This window comes from Herpailurus yagouaroundi, unplaced genomic scaffold, assembly GCF_014898765.1.
Source record: "Herpailurus yagouaroundi ecotype Mexico unplaced genomic scaffold, PumYag 159, whole genome shotgun sequence".
Taxonomy (NCBI): domain Eukaryota; kingdom Metazoa; phylum Chordata; class Mammalia; order Carnivora; family Felidae; genus Herpailurus; species Herpailurus yagouaroundi.
In genome coordinates, this window is record NW_024412400.1 from 24,315,272 (window position 1) to 24,339,543 (window position 24,272).

Below are 24,272 nucleotides of genomic sequence, written 5' to 3' on the forward strand. Positions count from 1 at the left end.
CACTCACCACTTCATCTCTTTGGGGGACGTTTATTTCAACAGCCAACCATATACTTATTTAACTTTTGCAATGAAAATGGCAGTCTGATTACTTTGTTGGAATTATTAGTTTTTTCTTTACTTAAAATAGCAGTGTATGAAAAATACTTTAGAAAATGTGGTAGTTGATACATCATTTTTATTACTTGATACTAATTTGAACCAAATTAGATTTGTTGACCTGTTTATTATTTTCTTCTTTTTCATTCAACACTAGAGTATTACTCTGCAATATGATAGATTCAGAATTAAAATAATCTGTAAGCAGTGTTTTCAAGATTTGAGATCTCAGGATTTGATGGATGGGTGCTAATTTGTTTTAAAGCACATATAAAACAAGACACCCATTTATCTGGGCTAAGTACTTAAGATAGAGGTGATGGTTTGATCAGGTCTTTATCAGTAGTAGTGGGTATACATAGTTTATACTTGTTTTTTTTTAATTGGACCTGTTTGGTTGGCTAAAGTGTCCCTAACAACATTGCATAAAAGTATTAATAGCCAATATCCTTGCCTGTTTCTAACTGTTAAGAAAAATACATTTGTGTTTTACTGTTGTATCTTCTATCAGTGGTTTTTCCATGCTAATAAATGCTGTATTAAAGAATGACAATTTTATTTTTTATGTATTTTTCATTAGGAATGAGTGTTAAATTTTATCAAGTTTGTTATACTCAATGAAATGATGTTAAGGTCTTTTCTCTTTTAGCTTACTTATGCAATCAGTTAATAGGTTTGCTAATATTAAATTGCCCTTTCATTTCTGGAAAGATACCTTCTTGGTCATGGTATTTTGTGAGATAAGCATTCTTGTACTCTCTTTGTCAGATTTTGGTGTTAGAGTCATGCTAACACAAAACGAGTTGGGATGCATACCTTCCTTTTTTTATGGAACAGTTTAAACATAATAGAAATTATTAATTTCTGGAAGTTTGTTAAAATTTACCCACACTATAATCAAGGTGCCTTTGGTTGGGAGTGAGCAGTATTGTGGTGATGGAGGAAAATCTTTGATTACATTTCTGATAGCTTCTAAATTTATTGGTGTATTCAGGTTCTTTGCAGCTTATTGAATTGATTGTGGAAATCTGTCTTTTGTTAGAAGACTATCCATGTCATTAATTTCCCTTTATTTCATTTAGATCTTCAAATTTGTTGGCATAAAGTTGTAGATAATGTTCCTTTTTCTTCCTCTGTTTTTAAAAAAAATTATTTAGGTCTGGGATTACATCCCCTTTCTTTTTTCTTTAGTAAAAAAATTTTTTTACATCTGTTTATTTTTAAGAGAGAGAGAGAGAGAGAGACAGGGCAACAAGTGGGGGAGGGGCAGAGAGAGAGAGAGAGAGAGAGAGAGAGAGACACAGAATCCGAAGCAGGCTCCAGGCCCCAAGCTGGCAGCACAGAGCCTGACACGGGGCTCAGACTCACAAACCTTGAGATCATGACCTGAGCCGAAGTCAGACTCTTAACCAAGGGAGCTACCCAGGCGCCCCTACATCCCCTTTCTTTTAACAACTGATACTAAGATGTTGTTGTTGTTTGCTTTCATTAATTTGTTTTTAACCTTTTCAGTGTAAAATAGAAAACTGTAAAACAAGTGTGTATCTTGTTGAAATATTGTAAGACAGACGTGCTTGTAATTATCATCCAGTTCAAGAAATAGAGCTTTGCCAGCCCCTTTAGAAGCCCTTCCGTGTGCTTTATTATGGCACCATTTCTGTCTCCAAAAAATTAACCACTCTTCTGACTTTCAGAATAATGACTTACTTAATTTTCTTTATGGTTTTATTACCCAAGTGTGTATCTCTAAACACAGTTTAGTTGCCAATTTTTAAAAACGATTTTTGCATTTTTAGGTCTTTCTTATTCTATAGTTTTCTCCAACTCTTTCTGTTCTTTACAAGTGACCTATTGAAACCTTGCAGAGGTCACTGCAGTCTGTATTTTGCTGATCCCGTATTCATGGTGCAGGTAAACATTTCCTTCTGTATTTTCTTTAAATTGCCAGGTGGCATGAGAGCTTAATTAGATTTAGATTTAACTTCTTAGGCAAGATTATAGGTGCTGTTCTTTCATCAGGAGGCATATAGTATTTTATCATTTTAAATATTGGCAGCCATTAATGCTCAAAGTCTAGACCTATTAACTCATTATTTCAATTACTATATGGTGATTTTGTTATATAAGCTGTCTAGAAGTGAAATTTGTTTCAATTTCTGATTATTTAATAAGGATTTTCTTTGGCATTGAAAAAATTCTACATTTGCATTGTGGTCAACAAATGTGGGTTTTGTATTTTTACAGTATTAAGATTATCTTCTATATGTAAATTTGCAGATGTTCCATTGGGATTTGTAAAGAACTTCTATATTTTCTTGTGTTTGTGATTTAAATGCTTTGTATTAAGTCAAATTTATTAATGTATTCTTTAAAAAATTTTTTTGTTTATTTTTTACATTTATTTATTTTTGAGAAACAGAGTGAGACAGAGCGGGGGAGGGGCAGAGAGAGAAGGAGACACAGAATCCAAAGCAGGCTCCAGGCTCCAGGCTCCAAGCAAGAGGTCAGCACAGAGCCTAATGCGGGGCTTGAACCCACAAACTGTGAGATCATGACTTGAGCCGAAGTTGGACGCTCAACCGACTGAGCCACCCACGCGCCCCTATTAATGTATTCTTTAAATGATGTGTGTTTTTATTTATGTAGCTCTACATGATCAAGCAAACTTATAAGAGTAGGCTTGCATTTTAAAAGATTACTTCTAGTAGTAGTCTTTTAGGATTGTTTAGAGGTATGACCCATACTAGAGGCATGGAGATCACACTGTTTTTTAGTTTGGTGGGGGGGGGGGGGGATTTATCTAAGTGAGAAATGATAATTCTGAATTAAGACATTGGTGATAGAAAATGGAAGATAGATCCTAAAATATTTAGGAGGTAGATGTAGAAAATGAGGGAGACAAAAGTTTCTAATCTCTGTTTTGTGATTAAAGGATGATAGTGTGGTAAGCATGACTTAGAACAGGGGTTGACTTAAGTCTGGTTCATAGGCCAAGTCTGACCTGCCATTCATTTTTGTACAACTCACAAACCAACCATGACTTCTACATTTTATTTTTTTAAGTAAGCTCTATGCCCAATGGGGGCTTGAACTCACAATCCTGAGATCAAGAGTCATATGCTATACCAACTGAGCCAGCCAGGCACCCCTGAGTTTTTCAGTGTATTTTTTTTAAACATTTCTTTATTTTTGAGAGACAGAGAGAGGCAGAGAATGAGTGGGGGAGGAGCAGAGAGAGAGGGAGACACAGAATCTGAAGTAGGTTCCAGGCTCCGAGCTGTCAGCACAGAGCGTGACACAGGGCTTGAATTCACAAATCATGAGGTCACAACCTGAACCGAAGTTGGATGCTTAACTAAGTCACCCAGGTGCCCTGAGTTTTACAGTTTTTAATATTTTAAAATAGTCAGAAGAAAAGTGGTATTTCTTGACACATGAACGTTTATATTGTTTAAAAAATTCAATAGAGTAAATCTGAGATCAGTGATCCATGAATTGGACATCATCCCATCTAGCCAACAGAAAGGAGCTCTGAGGATTTGTACAAAATGGAAGATTTTTATAGGCAGAAAGAAGTGGGGCAAGATAGTTACTTTAGCAAAGAGTAGCTTGTTTCAGGCAACCCTGGCGGGAAGATAGGGGTCTGTCAGACTAAGTCCCTAGTGCTGACCATGTAATTCCAGATTGACTGGTTAAAGGTCATATTCCTGGGAGAGGCTGAAATTGCAAATAGGTTTGGTAGTAAGTCTTGGTTTGTTGATGTGAGGCTAAGCACAAGTGACTCCATTTTGGATCTGTTGTTTCTTTCTTTCTTTTTTTTTTTTAACAATGTAGAATTTAAATTTCAGTGGCCATAAAGTTTTATTATAACATAGCCACACTTGTTAATTGACAGCACAGTTGAGTACAGTAGTTAAGACAAAGACTGGCCCACGAAGCCTAAAATAATGACTGTCTGGCCCTTTACAGAATGAGTTTGCCATCTAACTCCTAGCTGAGAAGTACCCTCTCTTCCCCAAATTTTCTCATTCCCATTCAATCTGGCATTCATAACCAATAATTTCTTAAAGGGCTTTTACTTACTTTTTATTAAAATTATTTTTAATGTTTGTTTTTGAGAGAGAGCATGCACAAATGGGGGAGGGGCAGAGAGAAAGGGAGAGAGAATCCGAAAGCAGGCTCTAAGCTATCAGCGCAAAGCCCGACTTGGGGCTTGAGTCCATAACCCTGATATCATGACCTGAGCCGAAGTTGGACCTTCAACTGACTGAGCCACCCAGGCGTCCCAGGGATTATTATTTTTAAAAATCCTACGTATAACTGCATGAATTCAACCCTGCTCCTGACCATTCATTTTTGACGTCATTGATATCCATTCCCCATGCAAAATTTTTTTGGTCTTTTTGTATGATTATTGAAAACTTTTAAAAGAGAAGTCCATTTGATATTTGTATGCTATTAAATCAGTGGATTTTACTAAATACTGTTCAAACAGTCTTTGCCATTAGTGTTATTAATTTATAATTTAAGGTGATAATTTTATATTGTACAGACTGTTAGGTTTGTGTTTTCCATAGTGTCTCTTTTTTCATGAGCTCAAACTGCAATTTACATAAACAAATTGATTATTAAAAATCATTTTGAGAGCAAATCTGAGGTTTTGGGAAACAAGATTTTGGTTTTAATAAAGATTTGATATTAGAGTTTGTTTACTTACAAAGTTATAGTTTATTGATTTGTTCAGGTATTATAAAATAGAATTTTAGCAAAACAAGAATTCTTGAAAAAAAGGCTGATCTGATAATATGTTTATAGGTAGAGAGAAGATTTTTGGTTCTGTTAAAAACAAGACAACAGGTCCTAAATAGACTCTCTTATGCTAAGCCCTACATCACCAGACTGAGACTTAGCTTAATTACAGTATTGGCTCCCCTAGAAATGGAATCTTAAACCAATCAGGAATGGCTTAATCAGTAGCACCAATTAGGTAATCTCCCTGATCGATCCCTCCCATCCCATGAAGAGAAGTGACCTTGCCATAACCACTTTGCTTTTTTGCCTAGTGTAACTTCTTGTTCCTGCTCCCTTCCGCCTATAAAAGTCATTCATTTCCTATAGCTCCTGGGAGCTTCCTTCCGTCTGTTAGATTGGATGCTGCCTGATTCATGTTCTTTGAACAAAGCCAACAAAATCTTTAAAATATACTCAGTTGAATTTTGTTTTTTAATTGCTATTATAACAATATAAATGGGTACTCTTTTTCTCTTGAGAAAAAGAGTAAAATTTTTGTAGAGAAAAAAATTTGTATCATGGGAATTTCTAGTGTTTTTATAACATAGTTGTTCTGTGTAATCAGGAAGCCAGCACTGACCCATTCTTAGACATTCAAGATGACACTGTTATGGTTTTGTATGTGGTTGTGTTTTTCTCTGCATTTATTTACTGTCTGTCATACATATATTTCTGATATATATGTCCTGGCAAATTGCAAAATGTTATCTTTTAATTTCTTTCATCTTCCTATGGCTGTTACTTGTGTTCAGATTAAAAAAAAAAAAAAAAAAAAAAAGAGCCAGAGGTGACTCCATGGAAGTTGCCAAGAAAAGCATGCAAAATATATTTCCATTTGAATGCTCGTTAGCAGCAGAGCACATTGTTAAACTTTATCTTTTTATTTAGGAGAGTGCTATATTGATATATATATATATAAACTTCGAATCCCATCAAATAATTACATCCAAATGGGAATGTTAATTCATTGATGCCATTGTGTGTCCAAGGAACTCTGAGGAGAGGATCCATCAGTCTGTTCTTTTCCTAGATACCCAGATTTCATAGCTATCTTGTAAATATTGTTACTGGGAAATTTTTTAATGTTTGTTATATTAATTCTTGATTTACACTTATTTATCTAGTTCTGTTACAAGTAGTTAGAATCAAATACTTGCTCTTTTACTAATGACAAACATTTATCAGTGCATAACATGCTTTTCATTCACGTTAAGCAGTTTTTATTTTAACTTTTATTTTGTGTTGAAGGAGGAGGGTACTGTAGGTTGTTTGACACATGCATTTTGTGAACAGTGTAAAAATTTAAGTTCTCTTTGACTTCTGCACTTTTGGCTTTTCCTGTGTATGTGTTTACCAGTGTCTTAAATGTTCCTTTTTTTTGTTTATCCTTCCTTCTATTCCTCTTGTTTTTTATTCCTACTTTTGGTACTCACCAAAATAATAGAAAGGGTCACTGCCTGTAATTCACTTTGTATGTAAACTATTGTTCTAAGGGCAGTTAATAATGGTTACTTCGTGCTTTTAAGGGGTTTTCTAGTCTATGACAATCAGTTATGAAATGTTTTTCTGAATAGTAAAATTGACTAAATTGTCAGGCTTGAAAGTGCATTATCCTTTTGATACCTAAGAGTTGATTTAAGATTATCCTTTAAAAACACCATATACAAACAGTTGCATTCTAATAAACTTTCAGAGATGGAAGAGAAAGATATGCAACAAGGTATGTCCTGATCAAACCCTGGAATCAGAGGTTATTCTGGTAGTAGTGTATAAATTAGTATTCCTGAGTTGGGTGATGACTAAATGTGAAGAGAAGATGAAACTATAAGTAACGGAAATGAAGTTTAAAACTTGTCAATTGCCCTTTTTTTTTGGTAGGTAAAAACTATTAAATATTAGCATTTTCATATGGTTCAATTTAATACATTCATTATTAACTAGTGTTAGTAAGAAAAACGTAACTGTTAAATATTTGAATGAAGAGATCAATTGAATGGTTGTATCATTTGTAAAGAAAGGGTCAGTGACACTAGAATGGAAAGATCTTATGGGGAAAATTGATGTGTTTTCTAACTTCCAAATCCTATACTCCCTTTAGGAAGGCTCTAACTCAGATCCCATTTTCATGAAGCTTTTACTCAGCACCCAAGTACAGAAAAGTGCTCTGTGATGGGAGAGGATAGAGAACATTATATATTCATTTGTCAGCAACCTTTGTTGATTTTCTAGAATGTGTTCCTGAGTATTGTGTAACAAAAAGGAAGACTGAGCACACAAGAACAGTTGGATCCCTATCGTTCTCTCCAAAGGAATATGTTCAGCCTAAGCCTCTTAATGTTCTTGCTTATTGTCCTATTTTCTTTTACTTTCTCCTGCCCTATAAGGACATGTACTATCTCCAGCATATGAGAGCTTCCCTATTGGTGACATTAGCTGTGGCTGCCTGTCAAATTCTGACTAAAGCTTCCCAAATTACTCCTTCATGAACTAACACACCATGATTCTTTTCAAAAATTCTTTTCAAAAGATGTTTCTGGATGAGTTCCTTTTAAAAGAATGGAGTAGTGAAATGATAAACAGTGAGGTTTGGTTAAGGACGTTTTATATTGACTAATAATCTCTTTATAGTGACCTTGGCCTGCTATTTTAATCTTAGGTTAACATTTATGCAATATTTTCTTACCAGATATACTTATGCTTTTACAGAGTTATGGGTCCTATCTGATGCTTTCATAGATCTCACTTTAAGAGACAGATGAGGTGAAAGTTGACTATAAAAAGTAGCATACACCACCCAGAAAGAAGATATTACACCCACATAGTAGGCTGAGTGTCTAGTGAAAAGATACAGGATTTAAGGGCTAGAAAGAGTGGTTTTCTGTAGTTTCTTCAACCAGTCCCCTATTGTTGAACACTTGGGTTGTTTCTAGCATTTTGCTTTTATAAACTGTATTATAATGAATAAGCTTGTATGGATTCTCAGTCCCTTATCCGAAATCCATAGAGGGAGTAGATCTGTTTGGGAATTCAGTTTTTTGGATTTTAGAATTATTAATGTGATGCATGTTCCAAAATTATAGAAGATTTCTGGTGAGGAAGCACCCGTCCCCGGTAAACAAGCTCCTGTTTCTAATGGAAATTGTATGATTATAACATTGTTGTGTAAATAAAGACTATAATTAACTTCATATTAATTCAAGTCAGATTTTGTTGTCAAATGACTTTATGTCAAAGTTAGGAAATTGCTGTTGGTTTTCAGAGATTGTGGACATGTGTATATATATGTATGTATGTACAACAGTGCAGAGCCTGCTTGAGATTCTCCTCTCTCTGCCCCTACCTCGCTTGCACTCTCTCCCTCTCAGAATAAAGAAATGAACATTAAAAAAAAATAAAAGCTTGATGCAAACTTTGAGCAACAGCCTTAAAGAATTCTTCATAATCACTGTTAAAAGGTTATCAGTCAATACAAAGGGTCCTTAACCAAAGCCATATGAACTGCCATTTCTTTATCTAAATATGTTTTCTTGTAAAAGTACAACATTCTATTTTTCACTTATCAGATTGGCAAAAATCCAAAGTCTGGCAACACATTCTAGTAGTAATACTGGGAAAGACCAGCACTTCTTCCATATATTGCTAGCGAGTAGGAAAAAGTATAACAATAAAGAAGGAGAAACTGGCAGTATTTAACAATACTACAAATGCATTTTCTCTTGATACAGAATATCCATATTGGAAACTATTCCCAAAATACACAAGTATGTGGTGCCCCTGACCCTGGGGCTATTTTAAACTGGGCATTCAGGTATCTGAAGGTGTGACATTTAATATTTTTTTTTTTGATGTTTGTTTATTTTTGAGAGACAGCACAAGTGTGAGAGGGACAGAGAGAGACGGGGACACAGAATCAGAAGCAGGATCCAGGCTCTGAGCCATCAGCACAGAGCCTGATGTGGGGCTCGAACTGATGAACTGAGATCATGACCTGAGCTGAAGTCTTTACCGACTGAACCCACCCAGATACCCCTGAAGGTGTGACGTTTAAACTGAGAGAGATGAGTGACAAAAGGAAGCCCATCATGAATGGGAGTCTAGGAAAATGTTATTCCAGGCTGAAGAAACAGGCACTATAGATGCTGAAAGGCAGAAATTAGCTTTAGGACAATTCCAAAGTTCCTTAGGCTAGAGAAACCATATATCCTAACATTTAACATGGAATTTTGCATTTTTCAGTTTTTGTTTACTATTAATAACGTTCTAGCCCAAAGACCTGCGTAGGGGACAAAAAAATAAACTTTTAACCTTACAAACTCTGGGACAAACAGAATAATTGAATATATGGTAGATGTTCATTCTTTACTGGATTAATAGACTGAGCACAAATATAACATTGGACAAGCATATTTGGGACAAAAGAGAAAGAAAAAGAAGAAAAGAGAGGGAACAGTGTCATGTGTCTCTGCTATTTAAAGAATTCTTCACAGACACCTGGGTGGCTCAGTCGGTTAAGTGTCTGACTCCTGATTTGACTCAGATCATGATCTCATGATTCTTGAGTTTGAGCCCCACGTCGGGCTCTGTGCTGACAACTCAGAGCCTGGAGTCTGCTTCAGATTCTGTGTCTCCCTCTCTTCCCCCAGTCGCATTCTGTCTGTCTGTCTCCCTGAAAAATAAACAAATGTTTAAAAAAAAAAATACTTTTAAAATAGCCCCAGGGTCTCTCCATTCCATCAACTTGGTTTATTCTGCTCATAGATGTTCTGGTGTTTTTATATTTGCTTATTGCCTGTCTTCCATCACTAGCATTTAAGCTCTGTTTGATTAGGTCTTTTGTTGAATGCTCCGGTCCCAGGGCCTAGAACAGTGCCTGGCAAGTGCTACATTTTTAGTAATTGCTCCTTGAACAGATGTCTTCTTTTATTTTTTTTTTCATGCTTACTGCTGCCTCCAGAATGCTCTTCCCCTCAGTCTTACCTTTTCTAGCTCCCAAATCCTATTTTTCCTTCAGTATGCTATTTGATTTAGGAAGGAAAATGGTATTTGCAATTTGATTTCATTTGGAAATTTAATAATTATTTTCGTTGTTCTTTGAAATATTTTTAAAATCTCTTGATTTGAATTATGACTTTGAAACTTAATTTCAGCCTTTGAAACTTTTTTTTGGGGGGGGGTAGGGCGGCGGAGGTTCTTCAACCAGAGTAATAAGCTTTGCCCAGATAAGGTGCTTATTTTGCTTTAAAAAGCTTGCTTCTTTGAGATATCTGTGGTTGTTCTATTCTTTTCCCTCTTATGATTGCAGGTCTCTGTATTAATCGTTTCGAAGGATTTGTGTTCTATGTACTCAAATTTTAGTTATTGAGTAATGGTTTTCACATTAGAGATAGCCTAAAGGGAAAAAGAATTACATAAAACCACAAATCTATACCATTCAGAAATAAAGCTTCCCATGCCATTGCTCAGGTGTTGCAGATGTTGAAGATAGTATCAACACATACCATATGTGTTAGAAAATAAAGGAATAAGAGGAGGAGTGTAAGGAATCAGAAATACCTCATTTCTGAATTTACTATTATAAGTTTAAACTAGACATTGTGCCTCATTTTAATATGCAGTTATTTTTGGTGTTTATATGTTTTATGTTTTGATCACTGTTCAGTATTTAAACTCCTTCAAATGTGCAAAGATTAAATGTTTAATAAAAATTGCTTGTTGTTTTCAACATCTGTGTTCAGAGAACAATGGCTCACTGGAGTGCAGAAAGCTTGTAAAGTTTTCAAATGTATTGAGAATGACAGAAAGTTCAGTGAAGAGTTTGCTTCCCTCATTACAGAACTACTTCTGTGGCTGCGATTACACTAAGAGCATCTTTAATTGCTTTAAAATCTGAATGCATGATAAGAATGGATTAATTTGATTTTTCTGTTACTACAAGTAGCAGATGGTTTATGTCTTAGGAATGCTCATGTTGTAAAATGAGATCCCCAGCTCATCCGTGATTGGTCACTGTTAATGAAGCATGCTGTGCTGATTATTGATTTAGAAAATGAGGATGACATGAGTATTGTGTGTGTTGCTGTAATAAATTAAAGAGGAGTATTTTAATAGCCAGCAGACATACACCTTAAATAACATGAAATATTTGATTTTCTATTCAGGTGGTCTCTGCCCTGTCAAACTAATTTTATTGTTTATTAAAAAGATATACTTTTATAGTTTCAGCTAACAAGCAGATGGTCGTCTTTACTTATTTCTGTTTTGTATTGCTGTATGACCGATCAGATGCATGATAGGAACCCAAATTAGCTTGTTGTCTGCAAAGCAATGGTGTAGCCATGGGAGGAAATCTTTTCCAGTGTGTGTGTTCGCGCGCGCGTGTGTGTGTGCGTGCGTGAGTGCAAGCTTGTGCACTCACTCACACATCAGTACTTTACTGTTTCCTTACAGCTTCTCATTTGTTTTTGAAATAAAGCTATATACTGAAAGTTCTCTATAATAATTTTAATTTCTTTTTCAAATAAATTTTAAAGGATAAATGGGCTGGTTTTAGACTGTTTCATATGAAAACTGATGCGAATTTATAGTCCTGTCTTATAGGCACATTGTAAAAGTCAGGGTGATGACAATTTACTGATATTTTTACTTATGAATTTATATGTATATGGTATTTGGTGATGTCCATGGATATGTAAGTACTTTATTTTTTTGGCAAAATATTTAGGGAATCACAGCAGGTGGATTGCCTTCTTAGCATTACTTAACATCTCTCATTCTATTTCCAGAAGTCTGGATACTCTTATTTTTTATTTCAAGTAGTAAATGTATTACTTACATTAGAATCAAAATTTTGAAGTTATTTCATGACAGTTTCTGTTTTATGACAGTCTTAATTGTGGTTATGATATAAACATTACAGATTGAAGTGCTTCTGTCCTTGACTGTAGGGGTGTAATAACACTGTGGAAGAAGACACTGTATTGTATTTTTTTATACTTTGTGTATGTGCACTTGCATTTTTTGTTTTAAATATTTGTTGAATTATATTTTACTCCTGTAGATGTGCTTCACTTCAGAGAACATGGCCATTCTTAGCAGTTTAGTGTTATTTCAAAGTGATTTAATAAATTAAAATTATAGGCAATGGAATCACAGTCATAGAGTAACTTTTTTTTTTCTTACTGCAAGTACAGATCAGAGATAATGGGGAATTTTTAGTATTAGTATTCTTAAATGGTCCCATTTTAACCCTGAATATGAGCCATTTAAAATATATTGATAGTAGTAAAATCTTTCCAAATAAATACTCCAGTAATAATTCCAAAGACAAAGAAGGGGAGAGACTCAGCAGTTTAAGAGATTTGATTTCGATAGTAACGCATCATTACCTACATAGACAAAATATTAGTTTACATAATATTTCTGACGTCATCCTCCTTCACATTAGATTATTTCACTGAACTCTCGGGAAAAACTAGTAGAGGTTGAGAAGTAAAATTAAGTACATTAATGTTATATTTTATGTAACAGTCCATTTTGCAAGAGGATGCTAGAAAACTAGTCATTATTAAGATGCTGTCTTTATGGGAGAGTAAAGTACTACCTGTTGCATAGTTGTTAAATAGTTATAGTGTGGTTTTCGTTTGTAAGTTGTAATAAATTATAAGCTTACTTTCCTGTATTTGTCTATATTTTTATTCATTTATCACAGGTGAAAAACCATTAAAATTATCAAGGCCTCGTTTTCATATCTCTTTATATTAAAATATTTTTGACTACTAGTAGTGTATGTCACTGAATAGAAAAATACCGATATCTGCTTTTGTTTTTGTGAACTAGTACAGTCAGACATGTGGAAATATCCACTTGATAGAAGTATTAAAAAAAACCACATTCTTGAAAATGGTTTAGAATTGGTAACTAAAGTTCTTAAAATTATTACTGCATAAAATAATATTGAGTAGAGTAATTGAAAGTATTTGGAAAGTCCTTTCAGATTTACCTAAGAATTTATACTTCAGTGAGCTGAGAAAGTGGTTTTTTTTTTCAAATGTATATTTTATACTTTTCTAAAGCATATATATCCTTTATTATATCAACCCTGGTAAATGAATGACTATTATTTTTCAGTGTAAATTATATTCAGAGCTTTAATCATTGAGTGACTTTTTTGTTACATGGAGAGAGACAGATTAGTATTAACATTCTCTACTCTTTTCCCTACCGTGTTTATGCTTAATGCATTTTCCTCCCTCAACAATAGCTACAAAAAGTCTAGAAACATTCGTATGAAAAGCACCTTTTCTAGGCAAATGTTGATTTACTAATAATGATGGCTAATATATATATATTTATATTAACGTTTGTTTCAGTGGACCTGCTGGAGAGAAGGTGCACTTTTTTGGGTATTGTTTTTCTTTTATAATACAAAAGACTACTTTTTGAGGTAAAAGCTTTGTAGGCTAGTTGCTGAATAACTTTGGGAGTATTTTCAGAAAGAGAAATATTGCCACCAGGTACACTTGTTTCCTGCTGTGTGAAATTCTAACACTCTATATTGGAATATGTCCTATATCGAGTTTTATAGTTACGTGCTTTAAATCTTAGCCAACTTATTTTAAAAATTTTTTGTTTTGAAAAATTGAAAAAAAGTAAAAGAAGAACTTGACAAGATTGTAAACTTGTCAGCCACATTCCTCACATCTTGTTCTCCCGAGCAAAGTGAGGAGATGGAAGAATTGAGGTTTCATACATGTCTCATTACACATATTGCAGTGAACAGCTAGAGAATCGTATCATGAAATCAGCTAGTCTCACGTGCAGTGTGATCAGGTTGTTACTATGGTAACATTTCCATTTGTGGGTTTTTGTAGAGTTAAAATTTGTAGTCATCACATGACACCACCATTGGCTTTTGATTTTGCATGTAAATAAATCACTATACTACCTGCATGCTATTAAGTAGCACCAGTCATAGCACTTAACTACCACCCATACACTCTAGGCTAGGGAATCAAAAATAGAAAAATAAAAGAAATGTGAAATTACATTTTAAGACTGTCCTGACGTTGCTGCTAAAATATTAAATGTTTCTTTAAAGGAATAAGAGCATTGCCAACTAGTTGCTCTCTACGATGCCTTCATTTTGTAAGTATGTGATATGAAACTGGTTAGGCATGGTAGCAGTAGGAGGTAAGGAGGGCTTTAATTTATCAGCTAAAGGGGTGCTAAATAACCAAAACAGAAGTAATGACCCTTCTGAGACTGAGAAGGTTCATTTGAAAGCCGTCCTCTTTCATTTTAACCTTATTAACTGTTTGACATTTGTTCTGTTTCCAGACATTCAGAGTTGTCCTGCTCATTTCACTTCTGATTATAAAATCAGACTCTAATATCTTAGATTAACTTGGATTAAAATAGCCTATAATGTTCCCTTGTATCAATTACTGTATTCTAGTAAAGATTCCTACTGTTTTTGTTTTGTTTTGCTTCCTAAAGCCCCCTGCTGCTGTTGATTACACCTAGATCTGCTACTGATTGGAACTGTTAAAAGGCAAAGATAGTGTGGCTGGTTGCTGAATCATTTAATTGTAGGGCTAATAAGAGATGTTCTCTCTGGGACCTGAAAGAACTAGCGACACTAGAATATTACGTATGAAGAGGCCAAGGAATATTCTTCTGCACTTTAATAATTTTTGAAGGTGTGAAATTTATTCACTTGTAACATAATAAAGGAATATCAGTAGCCTAGTTGGCTTCTGAAACTGTGTAACTGAATTCTGTTGAGGAAAAGAAAAGGGAGGAGAAATTCTAGAGAAAATTTAGTGCTAACAATTATTTTTCCCTGGGAAATGAATACTGTTACCAAAATAAAACAAATGGAATAACTATATAAACATGTTAATTCAGTAGGTGAGACATTTGATAATAAAATGGCAGGGAATTCAAAGTTAAATTTTAATTTGTAATTGAGGCCATATGTGTAAGCCCAATGCACAGTATGGAATGAAGTTGTATAAGGCGTAAGCTCCCCATGAGAAGTTTACATACAAGTTTTGGAATCTAGGGATAGGGTTTTTGTGATACATTCAGGTGTTTTATGAGGCACCCACAGATCGAGAACAACTATTAATTTGTACACTCACTACTTCATAAACTGAGATCATTAGGTCTGTGCTGGACTTAGAGATTATTTGAGGGGGAGAGCTATTCGTAGGTGTATTCAATGATGCTTTCTGATATTGCTACTCCCGTTCATTATAAATAACTGCCGCTTCTGAAGACATTTCAGTTTTCTAAGTGCAAACTAAATCTGTGGTTTTAGGTAATTTGTTTGAAGGTATGTACATCTATTGGGAAGTACTGACTGACTATAGCTTCAACTGGGAAAAAGCGAATGTTCTTTTAAGATATTTTTTGAAACATTTTAATGAGGAGACTTACATGAAGGGTGCTGTCAGGAAGGTGTTGGAGAGGGGGGAAGAGGCCAGTTAGAAAAGTCTGTGCTGAGGATTAGGTGGCAAGTAATGGGTGCTGTAATTGGAATGGTGATAGTGGAAACGAGGTACAAGTCACAGTGTTGGTGTCTCTTACTTTTTATTGAGGAACCGTTGAATCAAGCATCAAAACACTGATACAATGGCTGAAGTCTTATTAATGACTAAATGAGTATTTATGCCTTAAGTAGTAAACCGTTAGACTGTAAGCTCCTTAAAGGCTGATCATTCATTTTTGTGGTCTCAGCACTTGACACATTACATTGCTGATAGTAGTCATTCAGTCTGCTAGAGTGAAAAAAAAGTAAATAAAAGGGAAAGCCCTTGTTTTGGTTTGCTAGGACTGTGAAGCAAAGTACCACAAACTTAGTGGCAGAAACAACAAAAATTCATTGTCTTACGGTTTTGGAGACTAGCAGTCTGAGATGAAGGTGTCGGCAGGATTGGTTCTTTCTGAGGGTTTTGGAGGAAGGATCTGCTCCAGGCCTGTCTCCTTGGCTTGTAGAGGCTGTCTTCTCCCTGTGTCTTCTCATCCTCTTCCCTCTGTAGGTGTCTAAATTACCACTTATATTACCCCTTACACTTAAGAAGACCTGTCATATTGCATTAGGGCCCACCTTAATGATGCCAAATTTAACTCGGTTTTCTTCTTAAGGCTCTGTCTCCAAATAAGGTCACACTCTGTGGTACTGGGGGTTAGTACTTAAACAAAGGAATTTTGAGGGGAGGATCATAATTCAACCACTAATAACTCTCTTTGGAGTTGATATTGTTGATAGGCCAATGGCTAATGACATATACAGTTAATCAAAAAGTAAATATGGTCATTTTGCAGTTAATGGCAGTATAGGGACCCACAGATATATGTCCCTTTGTAATTACTACCGTGTAACATAATTTTCACCTTAGTTTTATTGTTTTTCAATTTATATCTGCAATTTGACAGCTAACCATTGTACTGGTTTCCATCTAGTGGCAGAAATAGGAGATAGGAGGCTGTTGGAAAAGTACAATAGAACTAATTTCCTAGTCTCCTCTCCCATTTTATTTTACCCTGTTTAGAATAAAGCATTATCCACCCCCACCACCCAGACTTCTTAAATTGTAGGAAAACAAGCCTTATCTAAATATTATTGATAATAATGAAATTACATTTATAATGTTGTAGTAGGTGAGTTTTTATGTAAAATTCTGAACAGGTAGTCCATTTGTCTAGAACACATGTTCTCCAACTGTGGTCCCTCGATCAGTAGCTCAGCCTTACCTGGGTACTGTTAGGTAAAGCAAATTCTTTTAGGCTCTATTCCAGACCTATGGGTCAGAAATTCTAACGGTGGAGTCTAAAAATCTGTGTTTTAGTAAGATCTTCAGATGATTCTGTATACGCCAGCATTTGAGAACCACTCATATATTGTGAATATATGTATACTGTACAATACCTAACTGTATTGTTTTCAGTAATTACAGAAGCTTAGAGTTATATGTATTTTTTCTTTCTAATATTATTTTGGTTATATTATCTGATACTGAGTCTTTGATTAGGAATGCTACCCAAAGTTACTACATTATTTTTATGGGAAACCATTAATTTCTATTGTTGGCTTATTGTGTGTCTTTCCAGAAATGTTTTATGCATGTAAAAGCAAATAAAACTCTCTCTCCTGATCTTTTTCCCCTCCCTCCCCCTCTCTCTATATATGCGCGCGCGCGCATGCGCACACACACACACACGCATATGTGTATATATTCTCCTTTTTTTTTCTTCCTGTACAGATGGTAACATAGGACCTTGCTGTATTCACTTACCATTGTTACTTGGAAGACTTTCTCTATCAATGAATCATTTTTAGTTTGTCTTTCTCTTTTTTTTAAAATAGCTATATAGTGCTACCACTGTATGCATGTACAGTAACTTATTTAAAGTCCCCAATTGATGGACATTTAGGTTTGTTTCACCATTTTGCTATTCAAAAAATTCTGTGAGAAATATTCTTGTGAGTAGAGTACAGAGTGTTTTTTAGAAGATTCACATTAAAAACTCACAGCATATATAAAAGTTATATCTATATTATTTTACATGTGTAAGTATAGTCATAGTATATTTTCCTAAGAATGTAATTACAAGGTCAAAGCGTGTGTATATCCTGATTTTTAAAAAAAATTTTAACGTTTATTCAGTTTTTTTTTTTTTAATTTTTTTTTCAACCTTTTTTTTATTTATTTTTGGGACAGAGATAGACAGAGCATGAACGGGGGAGGGGCAGAGAGAGAGGGAGACACAGAATCGGAAACAGGCTCCAGGCTCCGAACCATCAGCCCAGAGCCTGACACAGGGCTCGAACTCACAGACCGTGAGATCGTGACCTGGCTGAAGTCGGACGCTTAACCGACTGCGCCACCCAGGCGCCCCAAGTTTTTGAAAGAGCGTGCGAGCAGGGGAGGGGCAGAGAAAAAGAGGGAGAATCTGAAGCAGGCTCCAGGCTCTGAGCCGTCAGCACAGAGCCCGATGCGGAGCTCAAACTCAAGAACCGTGAGATCATGACCTGAGCTGAAGTCGGACGCCTAGCTGACTAAGCCACCCAGGAGCCCCAATGTACTCATATTTTTGATAGCTATTTATAAATCATGCTCCAAGGAGGATTTGTGCCCCCTTAAGAGATAAAAATTACTGTTTCAAAATGTGTTTATTTAAAGGTGTACAGCAGCGTTATGTACTAGTCTTATATTTTTGAGGGGAAAAAATCTCCGTTAAGCTGAAAAGAAAACATAAAACTTAAGCTAGTGTCTTTAACAAACAGTGTATAAAGAACGCTTCAGAGTTTCTTCCATTAGGTCATATATTTTAGACACTTCTTGATGCATAAATTGAAGATAGGATTGAAGATTGTCTCCACTAATCTGAAGTAAGTCTACATTTAGTGATTCATTAAAAAGTAATTTTTACATATCTGGAAAAACAGATCTTTGAAATAGTTTTGGTTTACTGTCAGTGAGTACTTGGACAATCTTTAAATGTGGGGATTATTTGAGATACTACATATGTAGTTGTTTAAAAATTTATGATTTTTTTTTTTTTGGTAACCGCCATAATGTTTTTAATTAAAACTCTTTTTAGGTTTTTCATTTACGCAGTATCATTGGTTTATATTGTGTTAATCATTTCAAAATTTAAAATGAAGCAGTAGTGAGACATAGAGCATTGGTTTTTTTGTGTGTGTTTTTAAAAACATTCTATACTCCACCCACCCGGGGGGGGGGGGGCCCTTTTAACACTCTCTTAACTTAAAACTACTAAACAGATTTTTATTTTAATCTTTGGAACAAAAATTGTTCTCTTGGGCTGATACCAGTACTTTCTATGCCAAGTTACAGACCGGAATCTATTTTTATAGGCCAAGATACAAACCTCTGAAAACCAGAGTTTATAATGGAAACATTGACAGGTCCTTAACTATCACAGCACACATGGCACTGCTGAAATCATAAGGTACAAGGCACAAGATTTCACATGCTGGGTGAGCATTGAATTTTTCAGTAATTGTATTGTCAGATGCCTCTCAGCTAGGGTTTGATAAGCGTCACCTGCGAATGGAGCTACGCTAGGGGCCATGAGCGCATTGCTGGGCCTGATTCCTGCCCTCTGAACACTTATGCTGAAGCACACAGACACTGAGAGGCACTGGGATAAACCTGTTGGGCTTAGAGAAGGGACTTGGTTGGAAAGAAGTGTGGGAACTTGCTTACCTCTAGATTTAATTTGTGCTACAACGCTGAGAATCCTGCATGTTTTTGCAGGTAGGTCATTATGCATGCGTTCTGGGTATTATTACAAAACAGGTAAAACTGATCAATCACATCTTCATTTTAATTCTATCACAAAAGAAAATTTAAACTTGAGATTGTTACGTAACCAAACAAGTTTGATATTGAGCAGTTAGGTGAATTAAAAACTCACCATTTTGGGGCGCCTGGGTGGCTTGGTTGGTTAAGCGTCCGACTTCGGCTCAGGTCGTGATCTCACGGTCCGTGATTTCAAGCCCCACGTCGGGCTCTGTGCTGACAGCTCAGAGCCTGGAGCCTGTTTTAGATTCTGTGTCTCCCTCTCTCTCTGCTCCTCCCCTGTTCATGCTCTGTCTCTCTCTGTCTCAAAAATAAATAAACGTTAAAAAAAAAATTAAAAAAAAAACCTCACCATTTTACTTCCTCTTTGAGGAAACTTATCTAGGTTAAAAAAAAAAAGAAAGAAAAGAAAAAGAAACAGCCTTCTTCAAAGACTACATCTGATTACTCAGCTTTATTTGATTAAAGAAAAATCATGAAAACCACCATCCTGGGTCCTTTGAATCACAATACCTTGGTTATATTTTAGTTTCAGTGTGACTAGTCCTCCCACCGTTAGTTCCTAAATGCCTTCAGTTACAATAATGAATGAACCTACAGCCTATTAAGTACTTTAAAGGGAAACTTGAACTCTGACCATGTCGGATGCCTTTATGGGAAATAGTTACAGTGGTTTGAGGTATATTTAATTTCAATGTTCATTGCAGGTTGGATTCTTGCATTTGTAACACCAACATTGTCTCCTTTCTTACTGCCTTTTCTTTATCTTGTTAAATTCTGGAGAGAAGTGGAGGTGTTATGTCAGATATGCTATCTCAGAGGCATTGTGAAGTGTTAGAGAAACCAGTATCTTGTGGGAAGATAATGAAGTGATAGTTTGTTGTTACAGATTTTGTAAGTACTGCCAGAAGGAATAGGGAAAAGGAAGATGTTAATTTGAATCTGAATCAGATTTTCTGTTCTAGTTTAAATTTGCCTTATTCATTGACCTCTATCCATATACATTTCATAAGATTTAGATAGGAGACAGGCCTGACATCCCAAGAGGCATCTTTTTTATGTTTCAGACTGGTTTTCCACTAAGAATGAGAATATGGACATTTTAGGAGTAGTTTAAGAGTTTTGAATCTGTGATTAAATTTCTTCCCCTAATGTGTTAGAAATAATGCTTTTGTATCTTGAAAGATGGAAAATCTAAATGTAAGCTATTTAATTCTGTACCTCTGTAATAGTTCTAGAAATAGGGGGTCCTCATTTTATCTATTTTTTTTTAAGTTTATTTATTTTGAGAGAGAGCGAGAGCATGTGCATATGTGAGTGGGGGAGGGACAGAGAGAAAAGGGGGGAGAGAGAGAGAGAGAGAGAGAGAGAGAGAATGAATGAATGAATCTCAAGCAGGCTCCTCACTGTCAGTGCAGAGCCTGATGGGGGGCTTGAAGTCACGAATCACAAAATCATGACCTGAGCCGAAATCAAGGGTCGGATGCTTAGAACTGACTGAGTCACCCAGGCACCCCTTGATCTGTTTCTCTATGGAGGAAAGTATGTACACTAGCTCTCCCGTCTGCTTCTCTTTGCCCTTGCTGTAGAAAACCTCACCACAATTTTCAGGAACTACAATCTTGATCTTGGTTACTTAGGGGCAAGGTAATACCACCTCATTTTTAAAGTATCATTTTATTTCACTATGAGGTAAAATGGAGGAGTGTGTGTTATATTTATATATCTATAGATAGACACTGAGTTCCTAGATTTTCAGATTTGTCTGCTTTATAAATTGTTCCAGAAACAAAAGTACAATAATGTGAGCAGACCGTAGTACATAAAACAGAAATCCAGAAGGATTGTGAGAGCTGACTAAACTTGGTCCTTTGTAATTCACATCCATAGCCGGAGGGCTAGTAAGTGCTAAAGGCCTGTGATGTATCAGACAGTTCACAGAATCTATTCTATACTGATCCAGTTACTAAATTCATCTGGTGTGGTCTTACCACTAGCAGTTTCTAACTGAAATAGTTTTTAGGAAGGGTAGTATGTTAATCAGTGAAAGGAGAGACTTAGATTTTGTTTTGCCTTTGTGCCTCATAAAGCAGAGGTTGTATGAGTTGGTGCCAAGGTTTTCTTTCCCCAGCGCATTCATGTGTTCATCCTCCCTTCCATTTTTCTCTTATTAGGACTTGATATACAGACACTGGGCTAGGAGTCCTGACCTTCAGTAGTCTGTAGTTGTCATTTACTCAGAAACAACTAAAGGTCTTGAATCCATACAAAATAAGATCAAATTACATTTAGTATTGTATTCTATTTCTTATATGGCTTCCTAATTTTATTTATCGATGGATTGATTGTAGGTGTTTCACTTCTCCAAAAATACCGCAAGCATCTTAAGGATTGTCGTCTGGCTAGAAGCCCTTTAATGTGACTTGGTTTTTTGTCCTTTACTAGACCTTACCTTCCTCCTTCTAATGTGCCACAGTCTTGGTGTTACTCCTAAGACTGATCTTTAGCTTTATTCCTAACTTTTCTGAGGCAAGGCTCTTTTCTGAAGAAGGTCCTGAGAGGATGGCCTGGGAGCTCACTGCTTCTCCTCATTTGAGACCTGTGGAGTAGTTTCTGTCATAACATCTCGTACGCCCATGCAAAAGCCCCCAGTACCTTTGCATCCCAGTCAGAGTATAAACCAGAGAGTCCTTTCATGGCCTAAAAGGACATCGGTGACCTGGCCTCTCTCCTGTTTCTCCCTCCATGCCCCCCCCCCACCATCTGTCTTCATTTACACCCCAACCTTCTTTGTTCCTCCAAAACGCCTAGCCATTTCCCATTTTATCTGCCTTTGCTCTTCCCAGCAAGCTCTGCCCCCAAGTGATCGGGTGGCTTGTTCCCTCACTTTATTCAAATGCCACCACCTCAGAAAGGCCTTCTATGACTACACTTTCTCACATAAGCTCCCAGCTCCCAAATACACTCTCAGTCATGCCCCATCATCATCTTCTGTCCCCTTATCCTCTTTACATTTCCTTCATAGCATATGTCACTACTTGACATGTAAATTATTTTTTATGCTTAGTTTATTATTTGTCTTCCTCTAGAATGTAAATTCTCTGAGGACAGAGACTGTCTTGTTCACTTCTAAATGATTACCTTCTGGACTAGCTGCCAGCACATGGGAGGATTTAACAAGTATTTACTAAGTTGAATGTGTGTTACACTTGAGCAGCCCCCTGTCTCCCAATTTCTCCTTTCTTTCTTCTTTCCTTTCTCAAACAAAATGAGAAACTATTATGTGAAATCTAATTGTAATGTATAAGCGGGAAAAAAAATCCTATGGGATACTCAAAGGATCCATATTTTTGAATATATTGTGAGTATATTCTGTCTTTCATCTTGTTCTAATAACCTAATTGTGTAAATAGAGCCATCAGAGCAGTGGCAGTGTGGTGGTGATAGTAATAACAATAATAGCTAATATTTATTGAGTGCTTACTATGTGTGTGTCTGGTAATGTTCTGAGTTCTTCAAGTTTGCTTAATCCTCACAGAACCTATGAAATGGATATTTCTCATTTTACATTGAGGAAACTGAGGCACAAAGAGTTTAACCAACTTACCTAAAGTCAGATAGTTAATAAGGTCCTTTCCTTAATTTGTGCCTAGAAAATGCGACTCTAGTTTTATGTCAACAAAAGTAGATTGTAGAAGTTCCCTTCTGTGGGAATAGTAAAACATGGTCATGGAAAGAAGAATGATTTGGGAGGGGGTTCCTTCTTTGGGCTGTTCTTCCTTTTTTATTCTTTTGGATGAGAACCTGTTTTGCTTACATTTTCCTCACTGGAAGTAGAAATATGATACTGGCTTTTACATGATCAAGTTTCCAGATTTATTCATTTAACTGTTTACGGCAGAATGGAAAAGAATTAGGAAATTTCAGAGAGAAGGGAGCATTTGAGATGGACTTTGGGAAGTGATCAGTGGAATCTGGTCTGATGGATATTTATTCAGTAATATTTACTATTTGCCAGGTCATGAGAATAGAAAAGTGTGTTTGTTTGTTTTTAAGAAATATTTCAGAGAGAGGAATGGGATGGAATAAGTTTTCTTGACCAGGGCTAGTTGCCCAAATAAAAAGAGAGAGAGGTGGGAGAGCACTGGATGTCTTTAGAGAATGAAAATATATGAAGGAGAAGATTAGAAAGTTAGATATGGGTAGATCATGAAAGGTATTGAGAACCTGTAGGTGTATTTATGTCAGCAGCATCATGGAATCATAATTATCTCTTGACTTCTTAGAGTTAGAGCTTTTCTAATACATCTCCTTTGCTATGAGATTCTGTCCTGTATTACATGGTATGCACATTTTCTACATTCTGCCTCCTGTCAGATTCTAAATGCCAAGACAGCAAGGATGTTGCCTGTCCTCATTCTTTATTCCCTGGTGTTCCTTTCCTAGTGCCATTAAACATAGTGGAAAGCCAGTAAGGATGTCTTAAAATGAATTTCTGAAGAAGTCTGAAATTGACGTCCCAGCCACTTGGTGTGTGCCGTTGGGCTGAGATCTTTAATCTGCCAGCCCCAATATCCATATACATAAAATAGAGATGATAATAATGCCTTTATGATTAAGATTCCTAAAGGTATTGAATGGGATAATAACATAAAGCACAATGTCTGGCATTTACTAAGCATTCAGTAAAATATTAGTAATCATCAGTAGTGCATGCCTCTCAGCATAGAGAAAAACATCGAACAAATTACTATAATCATTTTTAAAGTTCTTTTTTGTTCAGGAACATAATCTGTTGTTCATTGTACCATATTTACAAAAGGAAAATCTGGTTTTCTTTAAATCATTCTTTTCAGAGTGCATCCTACAATATAATTCACCAAATGAGGACCATTTAAGGTATATATGAATGATAATTGAATATACTAAATTAAATATTATACTTAATATAATTTAATAACGTACTTCTGATTTTTTAATACTGGACTAAAATTGCTGTGTATCCATGATTTATTTTTTTTAATCCTATAAATTATTAAGCACAAAAGA

The 24,272-nt window shown here is 35.7% G+C and overlaps 1 protein-coding gene across 10 annotated transcripts in view; it reads left to right on the forward strand.

Annotated features, from left to right (window-relative positions):
* Window positions 1-24,272, forward strand: part of TBC1D5 (TBC1 domain family member 5) — a 544,621-nt gene that overhangs the window by 162,747 nt on the left and 357,602 nt on the right. Inside the window, exon 1 of one of the 10 annotated variants that reach the window (XM_040480111.1) lies at window positions 22,311-22,584. The exons of the other annotated variants lie outside the window; for them this stretch is intronic. The gene's annotated coding sequence lies outside the window, so the exon portion shown is untranslated. Of the gene's footprint in view, window positions 1-22,310; window positions 22,585-24,272 lie in introns of those variants that run through there. 10 annotated transcript variants of the gene reach the window in all.